Raw genomic sequence first — 18065 nt, forward strand, 5'->3', positions numbered from 1 at the left:
CTCAGATGCCGAGGAGCTCAGAAGGTGGGCGACTGTGACCAGTGATAGTCATGTATATAGAGATTAGAAATGCATGTGAAAACGTCTCAATGTCAATAGGCTTGGAATGAATTTTTCTGTATGAAATTGTGTGTTTTGACAACGAAGTGGAGATCTTTTTTAAATGTTAAAACCTCATTTAATTTTATGTCTTATAGAGTTTATAATGAGTAAAAGATTGTACAAGCGTAATAATTCATCTGTAAACCTAAAAATGTACAGCCAATTTTGAAAGAGATGTACCCTAGCTCAGAAAAATGTTATTGAATAGGTTAATGCTGTTGTAATGAAATGCTTCTTCTAATTAAAAAAAAAATCACAGTCTGAGGTTAAGAATTAAAAAGTTTAAAGTCTCAGAAAACTGTGCTGTGCTGAACCCTGCCAACGAGTCAGCTGTTTTTCAGCTGATTTAGTTTTAAGTCCATCTTCACACAGCCCAATATACTTAACTGCTATGATTAAACTTATTGTTAAGATGTCCCCAAACTCTCCGCATTTGGACTTTTATGCCCCAACCCCTTACTGTAATGTGAAGAGTTTCTTGTTTCATTTTTTGGTTTGGTTTTTTTTGTTTGTTTCTTTCTTTGTTTTGTTTTTTGAGACTGAGTCTTCTGTAACCCAAGCTCACTTGAACTCTTGATTTTCTTGCCTTTACCTCCTGGTTACAGGTGTATTACCACACCAGGCCTGGCTCCATTGTTTACTTTCTTTCTGCAAAACTTGGAAATATCTATACTGTCAGAGCACAATAATTCTGCCAACGTTTATGATATAGGAACTCTTCTATTTATAATTCTTAATCAGTCTTCACTGAGCATTATTTCCTAGCAGTTTTCTTTGTTTTGATTAGGAGTTTTACTATCATACTTCACAAACCCAGCACCAAAACAAAAGAAAATGCTCCCGGGAGTAATTGTTTACTGAGGTAAATGTAAATTCACATAAGATAAAGTAGTCCTAGAGATGGACACAAAAGTCATTTTAAGCTCCATGATCAATTCTGACAAAGGTAACCAAAATGTAATTGGGAGTCACCTACTAAATTTTCAATGATCTGGTGTTGTTCTGTTCATGGATAACTTACATTGGCACATTTTACCCATACTGTCTCCAATCTCAGTTTTCCATGGCATTTACTTTGGCAGACAAACCTATTTCTTATACTTTTATTTAAAACATTTGTTTTTTAGGTTTTTTGTTTTTTGTCTTTTTAAGACAGGGTCTCCCTGCAGCCCCATCTGGCCTGGAACTCACAGAGATCCGCCTGCCCCTGCCTCCCAAGTGCTGGGACTAAAGGCGTGCGCCACCATGCCTCATTTTTCAGTGTTTCAGCAGTTGTAGAAAGGGACTTTAAAATGACATTTCCACATGTGCATATAATATGCACATCTCTGATTAATTCATTTTCCTGCACATGACATAATTTCATTCATTTTTAAGGCTGAGTATAACTCCATTACATATACAGATGACATCTCTTTATCTAACTATCTATTAATAAGTATCTAGTCTGATCCTCTGATTTGGCTGTTCTGAGTTGGTATTATGCCCTCGCATGACCTGCAAATGCTTTTTCAAGTTTATAAACATGTGACCAACTAGAAATTTTATATTTGAGTCCCAAAGACATTTTATCTAATTTTGATTTAGAAGCCTTAACCCATTTTATTTTATTTTATTTTATTTTATTTTACATACCTTTGGTGACATAAAAAGAATTTTTTATTATTGTTATTACTGTGCATGTATGTGAGTGTGTGTGTGTGTGTGTGTGTGTGTGTGTGTGTATGTACCTGATGGTGGGGGGGTGCCACAGTGTGCATGTGGAGGTCAGAGGACAACTTTGTGGAGTTGATTATCTCCTTCCACCTTTACATGGGGTCCAGATATTGAACTCAGGTCATCAGGCTTGCATGTCTATGCATGGGAGGTCACCAGGCTTGCATCACAAGTGACTGTACTCTCTGACTCATCTTGCCAGCCTCATAAAAGAAATTTTTTATGAAAATTCCCACTAGTATCAGACCAGTAACTAGCATTTATGGATAACGTAATTTTTTAAATATCAAAATATCCATCAAGAGTGAGTTAGATGGGCAAACTTTCAGACAGCCTCACAATGGAATACCTATGGAGATAACAAAGTACAGAACAGTATCTCATATACTAATTTTTTATTTAAAAAAGAACAAAATGATATTTGCTATCTATTTTCCATTAACTCTGAAAATGTACAAGAATTAGTAACAGTAGTTATATTTTGGAGTTGGGCAAAAAACAAGGGGAAAAGGAGTTCTTCATGAACTTTTTGGGGTGATGGAGACTTCTGTCTTGTTTTGATTGTGATGGTGACATAGATTTATTAATGCTATCAAATATAACTAAATACTAGGGCTGGATGTGAGTAAAACCTAGGGGCAATTTCCAGCACCAAAAAATTAAAAACTGTACTCGAAAATTTAGTTTATTTCAATATTAATGAAGGTGGTAGTTTCCCAATTTTCCATCCCTGTAAAATGCTTCATTTTTTTCTCCACATCTTTTCCCCATCATCACTGTCATCCAGTGTGCCAAGATTTGGTTATAGCAAATTCACATTACTCCTTTACAGCATTGTGTAAACTGTCACTGAGTTGCAGTCTATCATATGGTACTCACAACTGTAATCTGTTTATCCTGTCACCTAGTAACAGATACTTGTAATGTGTCTAGATTTGATTGTTATTTTAAATAAATATGACACGAACAGTCACACACAGACCTTGGTGGGAACATGTCTTCATTTCTCTAGGAAAGTAGCTGGAGAAGGACCAGCAGAGTTACACCGGGAGTGCATTAATTTATCATGACATACTTTGGGGCTGCTGCTGGTGGTGGTGGTTTTCAGCAATGTAGATTTTCCCAGGCTACCTATATATCAGGCAATACTCTACAACTCCTCAGACACTGTATTACTTAGTTTTTGAATTATGGGAATTACTATCTATTCAAAATTAAACTTATTTACTGTAGACTGAATGTTTCCTCCCCAGTTCATAGGTTTAGGTTTAGTCCACAAACTGGGATATTAGGAGGTGGAATGTTTGTCAGGTGACAGATACCCATGCCATTGTAGAAGAGAACTCAGAAAGTTCCCTCCCCCTTATGCCCTTAGTGAGAAGGCAGCAGACATGTCTACCCAAGGCCTTGACCTCAGACATTCCATTGGCAAAAGGGAAAGATTAACTTGTTACTTAAAAGTGACTCGTTCTGTAGTAAGTTGTTAATATACCCCAAAGGGGCCGGGATAATAACAAAAGAAAAGCATACAAAGTATAGTTCCAGAATCTCAAGCATTTGCTTCAACTGAATCTTGGCACATTGGATATCAATGTGGGTGACGAAAAGAGAGGTAGAGAGCGGGAAAAAGGACTCCAAGACACTGATAAGTAGGCCAGATGCAGTGGCACACACCTACATCCCAGCACTGGGGATGTGGAGGTAGGAAACCGGGTGTTGGAGGCCAGACTGGGTTACATGACAACCTGTCTCAATTAAAAAAAAAAGGAAAAGAGAAAAAGAAAAGAGAAAAAAACTGATGAGTGTGCTATCATTGTCTTACTAATGTAACTGTGGAAAGGAAATTCAGGAATTGGAATGCCCCCATTTTTACTATCCAGCTCTTTCAACCTGACAATTGTGCATCATACCATACCACTTCACAGATCACCATATCAGGATATAGAAAGTTTTGTGGTTAAGAAAATTCACTTTACAGTCCTCCTTGATCCCCAGATACACTCTGGCCTCAGACAACCTTGGAACCATTTTCTATCATCATAGATTATTTTTACTTTTCTACACTTTCACACAAAGGGACCCACTATCTGTATTCTTTTTTTAAGTAAGTCTCCTTTTGTTTAACCTAATAATTCTGAAATTCTAACATGCATACACATGTTACTGTAACAGCATTTTATCATATGGATAAACTATTCTAGAATTTGTTTAACCTGTCAGCTACTGATACTTAAGTTATTTCTAGCAGGTACAAATAAAAGTTGCACGATCACATACAAATCTTTGTTTGAGAAAGTATACATTTCTCTAGGGAAAATACCGGAGAGTAGAACTGCCAAGTCAGTCATATGGGAAATGTGTGGTGAACCTAGTACAAACACCAAACTGTTTTCTATAATAATTATAGCATTTTACATTCTCATTGAGAATGTACAAGCAACTCCTTTCTCCCACATTCTCATCAACATTTAACTTTGTCACTCTTTGCCTCCTGGGCTGCTGGAGGATTGCTGCCATCAGGAATAAGAGGAAATTCATGACCAACATTCTATATCAGGAAACAAATGGCCATCGATGTCTTGGACCCTGGGAAGACAACAGTACCAAGGACAGAAATTCTGGAAAAACTAGCCAAAATATACAAAACTATACCAGATTCCATTTTTTAACTATTTTATTTACTTTTTATTATTCTATGTGTATGAGTGTATAGCCTGCATGTATGTAAGTGCACCCATGTTGTGCAAAGCCCATGGAGGTCAGAAGAGGGCAACAGATCCCCTGGAACTGGAGTTACAGATGATTGTTAGCTGCCATGTGGGTGGTGGGAATCAAACCTGGGTCCTCTGCAAGAGCAGCCAGTGCCCGTAACCACTGAGCCATCTCTCTAGCCCCCTAGATGCCATTTTAATATCTGAATGCAGAGCCCATTTTGGATGTAGCAAGATGATTGGCTTTGGCACAATTTATGATTTCTTGGCTTATGCAAAGGAAAATTAGCCTAAGCACAGACTTGTAATACTCAGCCTGTATGGAAAGAAAAAGACCTCAAGAAAACAACAAAAGGAACATATCTACCGTGATGATGCAAGTTTCTAAGGAAACAACAAACTGGAAAAACTTGAAAAAAAATCAATAGACTCAGTATTTTTCCACGAGGCAACTTGTAAAATCATTGCTATTTGTTCTAACTCTTGGCTGGCAGCTGCCATCTATCCTGTAATTGTGTCCAGATCACTCTGACTCGGACGTGTGAGTCTGCGACCTCATCTTCCACTATCTTCAGCCTCTCCAGGCCTTGGAGGATCTGTAAGGCTATAGTCTTCCCATCTCACCTGGCCCAGTGGCTGTGACACAATCTCTCTCTCGCTGTGTTGCCTGGAGAGCCAACTCTACATGGACTTGGAAATATGAGGCCAACAGGTGGAAGCAGTTCATAGGCTGAACCAGCTCTCAAGCTCTTTTCCTGAGTCATCCGATCAGGTCCACCCACAAGACACTTTCAAATTCTGGGACTCTTTTTTTTTCCTGGAATCCAGGGCCTCCCACATGCAGATCTCTATCACCGAGCTCACAGTGAGCTGTAGGGGTAGATTTCGAGGCCAGTTGTTAAGGTTTCTTCTGACCCCTGGATGACTCCTCTCTGTCCCTTTTGTTCTTTTTTTCTGGTAACCTAGTGGTGCATGATGGAAGCTTACTGCTCTCAAGGATCTGCCAGCCTCCTCTTAGCTGCTATCTACTGAGCCTCTCGTTTTCCTATGTACTCAGCCTTCTCTAGTAGATTCCACCCTTGGAGAGAGCTTTGGAGCTCTTATGATTTTTCTCTCCTGCTTAAAAAAATATCGAGGGGCTGAAGAGATGACTCAGTGGTTAAGAACACTGGCTGCTCTTGCAAAAGACCTGGGTTTGATTCCGTTAGGAGCACTGGCTGCTCTTGCAGAGGAGGTCAATTCCCAGGACCCATGTGGTGGCTAACACCTTCCATAAATCCAATTCCAGGGGAATCCGACACCTTCTGAACTCTGCGGATCTCTGTGGGCATTGCACAACGCAGGTGTGCTTACACACGTGCAGGCAATACACTCATACACTTAAAATAAAAAATAATTAAATAAAATATTTGAAAAACATTGGGTCATTTTCCCCCAGTGAAGGGTGAGGACAGTGATTTGCTTCCATCTGAAGGATGTCTTGTCAGCAGGTTGTAGGTGAGCTGGCTGCTCTGGGCTTCTCACTTCCCTTCCCCACTGTGGAACCCCTTCTACAGCGAAGGTGCTGGGTCTGGGTATTTTCAGCCCTCTGCAACTAATGTAGGGCCTGCCAGAGTCAGGGCTGAGAGTCTGAATGAAGCCCTTGACTGCTTGCTCTACAGTCTGGAATTTACTCGCTGCAACATGGAGCAGGTGGAAGGGAATGAGAAATGTTGGCAACATGCACCTCCAGGGAGACGCTGTAATCCTAGGCTGGAAACTGGGGATATTGAGTCTAGGGCTTTGTGTATACTTTTCTGGGATGCAGCATCTGTTATGTTGATTGAGACTAAGGGAAGAAAAAACAGGGTAAGCATTGCCCAAGTGCCAGGGACACTTGACGTCCTTATCAAGATTCAGACTTTTCTTGTGTAAATATTTATATGCTGTATATCCCTGGTACAATTTCTAAAGATATTGTTATCAGAGTTTCATAAAATTTTTATGATCATTTCACAGTAGACGGAAATGCTACACCTTCATTCTGGAGGCCAAGTTTTTGAAATTATATTTTATTGTGACTTTTATCCACAAGTACCTAATAAGTAATTTGGAGGACGTTTCTTCACATCACCCTGGACAGTAAACAAGCTCACGTCTGTTTACCCTCAGATCTGTTCCTCCACGTTTTCCATTCACTGAAGAGGAGTGGGCCCTGCAGTCTGTTTCTCAGACTCCCACATCAGCTCTATTCTGGCTTAATTTGGCTAATGGGGAACAGGAGAGAAAAGGGGAGATGCCAGGGATTTCTCCCCTCCTTCCTCTGCTTCAGGCCTTACCTGCTGCAGTTTGAACTCCCATCAGAGAGGCCCCACTGTGGCTCCGCTTTCACTGGGTGACTCTGATGCTGAGGTCCTAGGCCTGGTCTGCCTGAGGAGGAGGCCTTCCAACTGAGGGAGCGTGCCTTCCTTCTCCACCTTCGCCTCTGAACTCTCCACTCCCTGTGTTACCACTTCTTACAATAGAATCCTTGTGTTACCAACACTTGGAAAGGTATGCGTTCTTCTGGTTAGACCTTGACTGAGATACCATGGTGCTTCTCATTCTGATAAGTTCTCTGTTTTGTTTCTTGTCTCCTACTCCCCTTACCCCATTCTTGTGTTTCTTAAGAGTTCTTTGTGCATTTTAAGTACTCATGCTTTCTTCATCATGAGTTGGAAACATCTCTTGGTTTATGCTTTGTCTTTCCACTCGTGTTTCTGGAGTCACTGATGAACAGTTCCTAAATTCAATGAATGGTTTACTTTTAAAATGCATTTTCTCTTCTTTGCTCTAGGTTTTATGGTGGCAGGGTTTGGATCCTAGGCCTATTCAAGCTAAGCATGTCCTCCGCCACTCAGGGGCACCATTAGTCCAGTGTCCTTCCATGAAGGCTTATGCCTTTTGTATGTTAAGAAATCCTCCCGTAAATTTTCCTAAGTAACACTGCTCCTAAATTTAGAGGTTGCTTAGTTTCCCCTTCCACGCTGAAGTCGTAGTTCACATGAGCTGATGTTAGTAGTGTGCACTATAAGGTGGGTTTGTTCCCGTTAATACTTTCCCTTTCTTCACTGACTCTGCAGTGCTACATACTTACAGGACTTATTTCTGGATCCTCGATTCCACCTTGTTATTATGTTCTTTCCTCCCTTGGCTAATAGGATTCTTTTTCTATAGATTCAAGAAATTTTCAGTGTCTTCCAAAATTCATGGGTTGGAATCTAACTCCCAATGTGATATATTGCTCAGAATATTTTTTATGTTTTCATGAATGCTATTTGTCTATTTGTGACTTTTAAGTAGTTGTTTCTGGTATATAAAAATAGACATAGTTTTATACATTAATATTCCACCTATCCCTCTTTAATTCTGACAGGTCACTTCCACTGGGTTTTCTACGTAAATGTTGCCAAAAGCTTTGGATTTTATCAAACCTTTTTCTGCCTTGCTGAGATCGTGACATCATTTGTTCTTTCGTCAGCTTTTTTGTACTTGTTGTGAATTAGAAGGCAAACAGGATGAAAGCATGAATGATCAGCTGGCTTTCTTGGAATAACAGGGAGCCTCAAGTTTCACAGGGTGGCCTCGTTTGCAACATGCCACTTAAGCATGATTAGCAAGCAGGAACTGATGTGTCTAAACCCACAGACCTGAAGACAACCTATAGAATCCCATAGAACCCCTTATGAGTGAGCACCTCAGTGGAGGGATGGTATCCCTCTGAAACATGGAGATCCAAAGCTATTCACTGGACAAAAAAAAAAAAAAAAAAAAAAAAAAAAAAAAAAATGGAAGCCCTGGAAGGCAGCTTAGGTGTGTTGACTCAGAGACTGGAGCATGTGTGAGAATAAAGACACCAGGAGTATCAGGTGTAGCAGCACATGACTTTAATCCCATACTCCAGAGGTAGATAGAGGCCAGCTTGGTCTACATATCAAGTTCCAGGCTACCTGAGGATACATGGAAGCCTTATCTCAAAAAACAAACAAACAAACAAACAAACAAAATAACAAAAAAAAAAAACCCTAAAAGATGCCAGGAGTAACTGACACCTGATGCCCCAACACTGGGCAAGATCAAGCATGGGTTGATGAGACTTTCCTGTATTTCAGGCTGAGGAAGGAGGATCAGGGATTCAAGAGCAGTATGAACTACAGAGGGCACCTGTCTCAAACAAACAAAATGAAAAACAAATTTAAAGAAATAGAAATGGAAAATTTTGTGTCAGAACACGCCTTATCTCATCTGGCATTCCTGGTGTCGACAGGGACTATGCAGATTTGCCAGGGATTTTCACAGCCCGCTGGACAGCAGCTTCCCACAAGGACTGGCTGTGGTTGCCTCCTGCAAGTCTCTTGGAAAAATTAAGAAAAGATATGAAAGCTAGATCATGAGTTAAGAGGATTTAAAACCCCAAAGCATTTTGTTTGCATTTTGCTCAGTTTACCCTTCTATTCTTGTAACACATTGAGGGTTTTTGAAATTACAGACTGAGGAAGCTGACCTGGTTGTAGTTAAAACAGTGCCCACCTCATAAGGATCTTGTAGCTCAGAGTCTTTTTTAAGAATGTCAAAATCGCCCAGCGTGGTGGTGCATGCCTTTAATCCCAGCACTTGGGAGGCAGAGGCTGGTGGATCTTTGTGAGTTTGAGGCGAGCCTGGTCTACATAGTGAGTTCCAGGACAGCTGGGGCTACAAGGAGACCCTGTCTCAAAAAGACAAAAAAAAAAAAAAAAGTCAAAATCTATTTTTAAAAAAGTCCATGGGGGAAGGGGGCTGGAGAGATGGCTCAGTGGTTAAGAGCACTGACTACTCTTGCAGAGGACTCGGGTTTGAGTCCCAGCACCCACATGGTGGCTATGAACTGTCCTTAACTCCAGTTCCAGGGGAATCCAAAGCCCTGACCTCCGCAGCATTGCACGACATGGGTGCACTTACATACGTGCAGGCAATATACTCATACACATAAAATAAAAATAATAAAATATTTTCTAAAAGTCCATTTTTTAATCCGTAATTTTTTTCCTTACCTCCTCCCCAATGTCTGCATTTAAAAATTTTCAGTGTGACAGAAAAGGATATAGGGACTGGGTCAGGTCTGTGGAATCCTGAGCAATCAGAAAAGGCCAGTTTAGGACACACAAGTCTGTTGCCTGCGCTTAGACTCTGATCCCCAAAGGGAATCATATATGGGACTAACTGGTGGATCTCTGTAAGAGTAAATCCAGCCTGGTCTACATAGCAGGTTCCAGGCTGAGAGACCCTGTCTCAAAAAACAATGTTGGGGGGACTAGAGAGAGGGCTCAGTGGTTAGGAGCACTGGCTGCTCTTGCAGGGGACCCAGGTTCAATTCCCAGCACTCACATGATGGCTAACAACTGTCTGTAACTCCAGTTCCCTCTGTGGGCATTGCACGACACAAGTGCACTTACATATTTGCAGGCAATAACTCATATGCATAAAATAAAAATAATATATGTTTTTAGAAAGATACAGGCCTAAGCAAGTGCCAGTTCCTGTTGCTGGTGGGCTCCAGGTCTCAGCTTGACTTGGGGTTGCTAGCAGCAAAGGAAAGGCCAAAGTATGGCTGGAGAGTCAAGGACGACAGGGTAGAGGGGAAACTGCTATGCCCTGGACACTGGGCAACTATAGTACCCCACAATGAACAGTGGTGGGCCTCCCCTCATGTAGAGACACGGCTCAGAGTTCTGTGGGATAATGCTCCTCAGGTGGGCTGGACCTTCACACAGCCTGTGAAGAAAATGTAACTTTGTCTAGAGGACTTTGGAAGACTGAAGAGGTGCTTTTGTGAGTCTTCAGTAGAATACACAGAGAAAAATATTCCTGGGAAAAATCTTGAAGATTACGGTAGTTTGGCCATGTGGCACACACTGAAATTCCAGCTCTCCGGAGGCAGGAACAGGAGGATCAATGTTTGGAGGCTAGCCTAGGACATTCAGTGAGACCAATATATACTAGGCATGTAAATACATTAATAAATAAGTAAATAAACAAGAAGACATTGGGAAAATATTCCATTTCCATTTCTTACCTACTCACTCTACTGTAATGTAACCACTCCTTGGGTCTCTTACATATTTTATGCATACACAGAAATCATATACATGTATTATGCACACATTATCCCCTTAATATCTACTGTCTCATATTTAACATGTATTTTGGAGATCATTTCATTTTAGTGCATCAAGAACTGCACTTTTTTAGTGGTAGCACAGCATAATTTTGTATGATTAATTTATATTCCATAATTTAGTTGTTTTAGTTTAGAGGTTTTTTTTTTCCTGGCATTTATCTGGTACTTATCTCTTAAAGATAAGAACTGTTTTAAGAAATTATAACCATAATACTCTATCTCAGTCAAATTTTTAACAATAATTTATGAAAACCTTCAGCTCTCTAAATGATGTGTGAATTAAGTATCCTATCAAATTTTTAAAGCTTTGAATCAGAATCTTAAGACCAACACTTCAAAATTGGTCAATATGTCTTTGAACACTCTTTAATTCATAATTTCCCCCTTTCTCTTTGTTCCTTGCATTTCAAAAAGTTTATTTAGTGTGTGTGTGTGTGTGTGTGTGTGTGTGTGTGCGTGTGCATATTGGCATGCATGTGCCATGGCACATGTGTAGGAGTTGATTCTCCCCTTCTACCATGTGGGTCCTGGGGTCTGGGCCCAGGTCATTGGGCTTGGCAGTAAGAGCCTTTAACCACGGAGCCATTTCACTGGCTGATTCTTGCATTTCAGTTATTAAAGATCCCAGGTCACTGTGGAATGGAGCTCCCTACAGATGGCTCAGGGCAAAGGCATCCCTGAGGTGCACTTTGGTATGACCCTCCATCCTTCCTAGTGGCATCTATACAGTGGCATCTGATCCAGGGACCTGATGAGATCTGGTTCTCTGTGTGCATGCCGTGTGTTGTGCACAGTGTGCAGTGTGAGGTGTGAACAGAGGGTCTTTTTATGTGGAGTCACAATGTGTCTGGCCTTCTGTCATCATAGTCTAAGTTTCTTTTTTGATGCTGAAGTGGCTGTTAATTTGGAAACAAAGTGCCTCCTCCTTTAAGAAGATCTGGTAGATGACCTCAGTGACAGAGAGATGCAAGCTTGAGGGGTCACCAATGTGAGAGAAATGTTTACATTAGGAGGACAAATTCCATGTCGCCTTTCCCTCTCACAGGAACCATGTTTTCATTTTTCTTATTAGCTTTTAGACATCATACACTTTGCATCTTCCCCTGGTGTATCAGTTTTAGAAACATGTCTCAACTGGATCATTTGCTTTTAAAAATAAAACAGAACTTGGACTTGCTGTCATGTATCAACGCCGAGAATCCCTGTGAATCCATGGAGTTGAACCACCTTGGGGTTTTCAGCTCCAGAAGGCTCTAGACCGCAGCTTTGTCTACCTGGAGACCATCCCTTCCTTTTTCATCTTTTTCAGGGATGGGGGGCTGACACCCGGCACCTGCAGGCTGGGGTGTTGGGACACACAGGTGTTCTCAAGCCACAGAACTGGGCAGCCTGTCTTGTTGGGTCCTTGGGAGCCAGAGGGCGGGGCGGGCACTGTTCCGCCCTCCCAGGAATCTATTCAGCTCTGTGCCTTCTGCTGCCCTTGCCTTTGAGGGGTCGAACCTGGAGCCCAGCTCAGACCCGGTGCGCGCGCAGCCATGGGGAGCCGCGTTTCTCGGGAAGACTTTGATTGGGTCCTCTCCGACGAGCCACACGCGCCTCAGGAGATCCTGGGTGAGGTGTTGTATGCTGGCGGGTGGTCTGGGACGCTTGAGGACCAGAACTATCCGCTCCCGCTGTGTCTGGCCACTGCTCCTGCTCGCGTCTGAGAGGCTGGGCTAGGCTGGGCTAGGCTCAAGAAGTGCATAGCTTTGGGTAGTCCCCAAGATGCACGCCTGATCCCTGTGCATGGGCATCCCCTAGCTGGCTCTGCTGATTGTGGTTAAGGGTTTCCAGATTGGGCCATCCCTGGGCCTATCAGCCAGCTAGGAGATTCCTATGACCAGTAGTGAGTGATTCTACAGAATAGTTGGCCACTGAACTGTGCAATACAGCTCCTAATCCCCATGGCATCCCGGAGAGACTGGATCAAGTTCACATGTCCTGTGACACTAGGGCATCTCAGACAGGACAGGTCCTGGTTGCATTCACATCTCCTGTCCTAGAATACTTAGTGCTACTGTGTATCATAGAGAATTCTCTCATCACTCCCAGGTTGCTCTTAAAGACATGCTAGGCTTTGGGTTGAGTGCTTACAAACATTTCCTAGCTTAATCCTCCTTCAGTTATTTGACTAGGTCTGCATTTTCAAAGATGACTTGAAAAAGTGAGTTTGCCAGGCGTGGTGGTGGTGCACACCTTTAATACCAGCATTTCAGAGGCAGAGGCAGGTGGATCTCTTGTGAGTTTGAGGCCAACATGCTCTACATAGAGAATTGCAGGCCAGCTGGGGCTACAGAGAAACCCTGTCTCAAAAACACACACACAAAACAAAACAAAAAGGACTGAGCTCAGTGCTGAGAGGAGGATTCTAATCTAGGTTAGACTGCCTCCAAGAAATATGCCTTTAACTTTGCTATCTATTTCAAATCATTGAAACTAAGTGAATGAGAGGAACTGCCCCTCTTGCCAGTGCTGGGGACAAAACAAGGACCTCACACAAGAGCTCTGCCCTGCGCCACATCCCTGAGACCTGAAATCCTCTCTCATACCTGTCAGTTCCCTGGTATTTCTCTCTACATCCTTTTGTCCAATGAAACAAGCCCTGATTTTGATGAGTATCTAAAGTTAGAAATTTCAGTTTTCAGGAATGAGTTATTTTGTAGATGGATTGAAATAGATTATAACAATAGAATCAGTAGTGGGTGGGAGAACATTTTAATATTAAATATTCCAGGCCAGCCAGGGCATCAAGTACTTCCTCAATTGCCTTCCACTTGTATTCGTTGAAGCAGTCTCCTGCTGTACCGGGAGCATGCCAATTTCAAGTAACATACCTAACAAGCTTGCCCCAGGGATCCCCTATCTCCATTGCCCAAGTTCTAGGATTACATGCAGCTGCCATCCGTGCACAATCATATATTTTGTGGTCTTCACAATAGCTAAGTTATGGGATTAGCTGAAGTGCCCATGAATCAGCAGCATGGATAAGAAAGTGTGATATGTTTGCACAATAGCATGTCATTAAGTCACCATAAATAAGAATGAGCAATAGCTCATTCAGTAAAGTGCTTGCTACACAGGAATGAGGATCTGACTTTGGGTCCCCAGCACCCGTATTAAAGCCAGGCCTAGGTTAAGAAATAGAATTTTGACAGCCACTACTTAACTTAGGGTGTTTATACAGCTCTTCGTTACACAGTAATAGTAATGTAAATAAAACTATATACCTATTTCTGTGGCTTTATCTCTGCTTAACTTTTACAGATTTTTAAGATTCTGTGCCAAAAGAATAATAAACTTTTAGAGGGGGAAAAAAAAGCCAGGCATGTGTCAATAATCCTGGCACAGGGGTAGTAGAGACAGGAGGATCCTTTGGGCTTGTTGGCCAACTGGTATAGCCAAATCAGTGAGCTCCAGTTTCAAGGAGAGATCCTGTCTCAAATGGTAGAGAGTGACTGAGAAGTGAGTGACTCTGGCCTCCACATGCACACACACTGATTTGCAGCTAATGTAAGGAGCTGGAGAGTATTGTGTTAAGTGGGATGACAGGTCGGGAAAGATAAGCACCCATGCTCCCTTTCCTATGAAGGCACTAAGACAAGTTGATCTGAAAGAGGACTGTGTTACTAGAGGTTGGGAAGTGTATGGAGGAGAGGTGGAGAATGAGAAGCTGGATTTGGACTAGAAAGGCAGTGTACATGTATGGAAAAAAATCACACTAACCCAGTTAATACGTACAATCAATGTGTTAACAAAAATAAGCAATTTTCATCAAAAGATGAGTAGGAGTAGTCCATGTCATGCTTTTCTCATTAACAAAATAAAGAAGCTGGGTAGTATGACCACCCTGAGCAACATAGTGAGGCCCCATCTCAAAAAAAATTTATCTGGGCATAGTGCCACATGCCTTTAGTCCCCATACTTAGGAGGCAGAGGCAGACAGATCTCCATGAGTTCAAGGACAGCCAGGTCTACATAGCGAGTTCCAGGCTAGCTGGGGCTACAGGGAGACCCTGCCTCAAAAAGACCAAAAAAGAAAAAAATTCTACAATCCTCTAGGTTCCTGAATGTGTGGGAACCTGGGCTTTATCTCTGACACCCCTCCAAAGATAGTTGATAATCCTCATCTATATTAAATAAAAATAGTGGCATACTTTCTATTTAACTTCTCGTATAACTTTAATAAAATATCAAAACATCAATTTTACATTCAGGGAATTATTCTAAATCGAGTATTCTTGACTACGTTCTACATTCTGAGGATATTTAGGTACATTTTTCATGCTTTACCATTAGTTTCTTATTACATTGCTCAGCCCATGCACAAGGATCCACCAGGTTTTTGTTAAAATTTACATTGCACCTTTCAGAGTGTACATAAATATTTTTATTTTTCTCTAGTTGTTACATGCACTAATATTTCAGCTGCTTCACGTGCTTTTGCTGAAAGACAAAGTCTCTATCACCTAAAAGGCAATCAGGAATATTTAATAAATGAATAAATTATTTACACCCCTTCATTATACCACACAGTGCTTCTCATATTGCAAGTATTTAATACTTACTAAATGATCAACTGCTAAACAATAAATCATTTCTTTGAGGGATACACTATTTGTTAAAATATTTTTTATCATTTTTATTTTATGTGTATGTGTGTATTGCCTGCATGTAGGTAAGTGCACCCATGTCGTGCAATGCCCACGGAGGTCAGAAGAGGCTGTCGGATCCCCTGGGACTGGAGTTACAGACAGTTGTTAGCTGTCATGTGAGTGCTGGGATTCAAACCCAGGTCTTCTGCAAGAACAACCAGTGTTCTTAACTGCTTAGCCATCTCTCCATCCCCAAAAATATTTATTATTTTTATTTTATGTGTTTGAGTGTATTGCCTGCATGTAGGTTGGTGCACCCGTGTTGTACAGTGCCCGCAGAGGTCAGAAGAGGGCATCGGATTCCCTGGAACTGGGGCTATGGATGGTTGTTAGCCACCATGTGGGTGCTGAGAATCAAACCTGGGTCCTCTGCAAGAGCAGCCAGTGCTCTTAACCACTAAGCCATCTTCCAATCCCAAGGGGATGCAGTTTTAGTCAATCTCTGAGTTGTCATTATATCCTTGTAGAATGTAAAATATTGAGCTGGAAGTGTTCCTTCTTATTTATTTATTTAATGTATATGTGTGTGTACCTGAGTGTATGTGCAACACGTGAGTGCAGGTGGCTGTGGATGCCAAAGAGGGCATTAGATTCCCAAAACTGGAGGTACGAGAGATTGTGAGCTACCCAATGTGGGTGCTAGGAACCAAAATTGGGTCTTCTGAAAGAGTGACAAGTGCTGTTAATCACTGAACCATCTCTTCAACCTATTAGGGGACTTTCTGAAGAAATGTGCTGTGTTTTTGTAAAGGCCACGTATGTCAGCAGTACACTAGGATTAGAGGAAAGTAGCCTTTAATCCCAGCACTCGGGAGGCAGAGGCAGGTGGATCTCTGTGAGTTTGAGGCCAACCTGGTCTCCACAGTGAATCCAGGACAGCTGGGGCTACAGGGAGACCCTGTCTCAAAAAGACAAAAAAAAAAAAAATCAAAAAAGCTGCATTTGGGGATGAAGGTATAGTTCGTTGATAGAGTTTTTATCTATATGCTTAAAACCCAGAATTCAATCTCCAGCACCCATTCCCCATTAAAAGGGGTATGTTTGATTGTAATGTAAGCTAGAGACTAGATCATTATTAGTAGGTCAAATAAGAATAAATCATAGCAAATGCTTTCTCCTGCTGTATTTTCATACAGACACTAATTTTCAGCAGCCTGATTGAGGTACAGATCACATATCCTAAAACTCACCCATTTTAACTGTTCATTTTGGTGTTTTTAAGTATAGTTACAGTTCTGAAACTATCACTGTCATCTAATCTTATATTATTTTAAGAGACTATTTAAGAGACTAGTTTTGGCATTTTTCACAGGTTACCCCTGAAGTCCTAGAGTCAAGTGATCTTCCTGCCTCACTCTACTAAGTGGCTAGAACTACAGGTATACCATGGTTGGCCAAAATATGTCCTTAAACAATTGATTATTTTATTGTTTTGCCATTTAATTTTAGACCATATAATTGTACACAGAAGAAACTTTGATCCCATCACAACTCATACTTAACCACTAATTTTTCTGTCTCTATAGATTTACCCATTTGGGACATTTCATATTCATTAAATCATAACACACTTGGTCTAAGGGTCATACATGATTTTTACAGTTATTTCTTTTAGAGTGTGTATGTGTTTGTGTATACATATATGTGCACAGCCATGTGTGCCATAGCACACATGTGGAGGTCAAAGAACAACTTGTGGAAGTTGGTTGTTTTCTCCTACTATGGGAGACCCATGGATTGAACTGGGGCAGGCAGGCTTGGTGACAAGTGCCTTTACCTGCTGAGCCATTTCTTACCTGGCCCAAAGGGTCATTATATGTTACAGAATATGTCTGTATATTATTCTTATTGTGGACAAATGAGACTTGTGCCTGAACATACATATTTTCTTTACTCTTTAGTTGATAGATTTGAGCTGTTTCCCCATTTTGATTATTATGAATAATGATGCTATGAATATCCATGGGTAGATAATCTAGGAACAATTTCCTAGAATGTCGGCAATTCTATGTCTATCATTTCAACTTCTAAATTGTTTTCCAAAGCAGCTGCATAATTTCATTAATTCTGTATTTGTTACAATTCTGGAGATTGATCCCGCAGCCTTGTGCATGCTAGACAAGTCTTGGCGGTAGCAGATACTCCATGCGCAATATTTTCATTTCATCATCAATGAACGAAGGTTCCACTTTTCCCACATCCCACATTGCTTGTCTTTTTTATTACATTATTCTTCAGAGGGTGAAGTATGGTCTATGATTTTGGTTTGTGTTTTCCTAATGCCTAGTGATTTTAAGTATGCTGTCCATTTATTACTTTTCCTTTCATCAAATGTACTTTTGGTAGAGTATGTGAAAAAATCACAGGGGTAGCCGGGCGTGGTGGTGCACGCCTTTGATCCCAGCACTTAGGAGGCAGAGGCGGGTGATCTCTGTGAGTTCGAGGCCAGCCTGGTCTACATAGCGAGTTCCAGGCCAGCTGGGGCTACAGGGAGACCCTGTCTCAAAAAGACTAAAAAAAAAAAAAATGACAGGGGTCACTTCAATGCTTTGAGTTTTTTGTTTTCTTTCTTTCTTTCTTTCTTTTCTTTCTTCTTTCTTTCTTTCTTTCTTTCTTTCTTTCTTTCTTTCTTTCTTTCTTTCTTTCTTTCTTTCTTCTTTCTTTCTTTCT

General features: G+C 41.2%; 1 pseudogene; it reads left to right on the forward strand.

Annotated features, from left to right (window-relative positions):
- Positions 1-12239: 12239 nt before the first annotated feature.
- The window catches only part of LOC103726288, a 12159-nt pseudogene continuing 6333 nt past the window's right edge, over positions 12240-18065 (forward strand).

This window comes from Nannospalax galili, unplaced genomic scaffold (genome assembly GCF_000622305.1).
Source record: "Nannospalax galili isolate Female #2095 unplaced genomic scaffold, S.galili_v1.0 scaffold368, whole genome shotgun sequence".
Lineage (NCBI taxonomy): Eukaryota > Metazoa > Chordata > Mammalia > Rodentia > Spalacidae > Nannospalax > Nannospalax galili.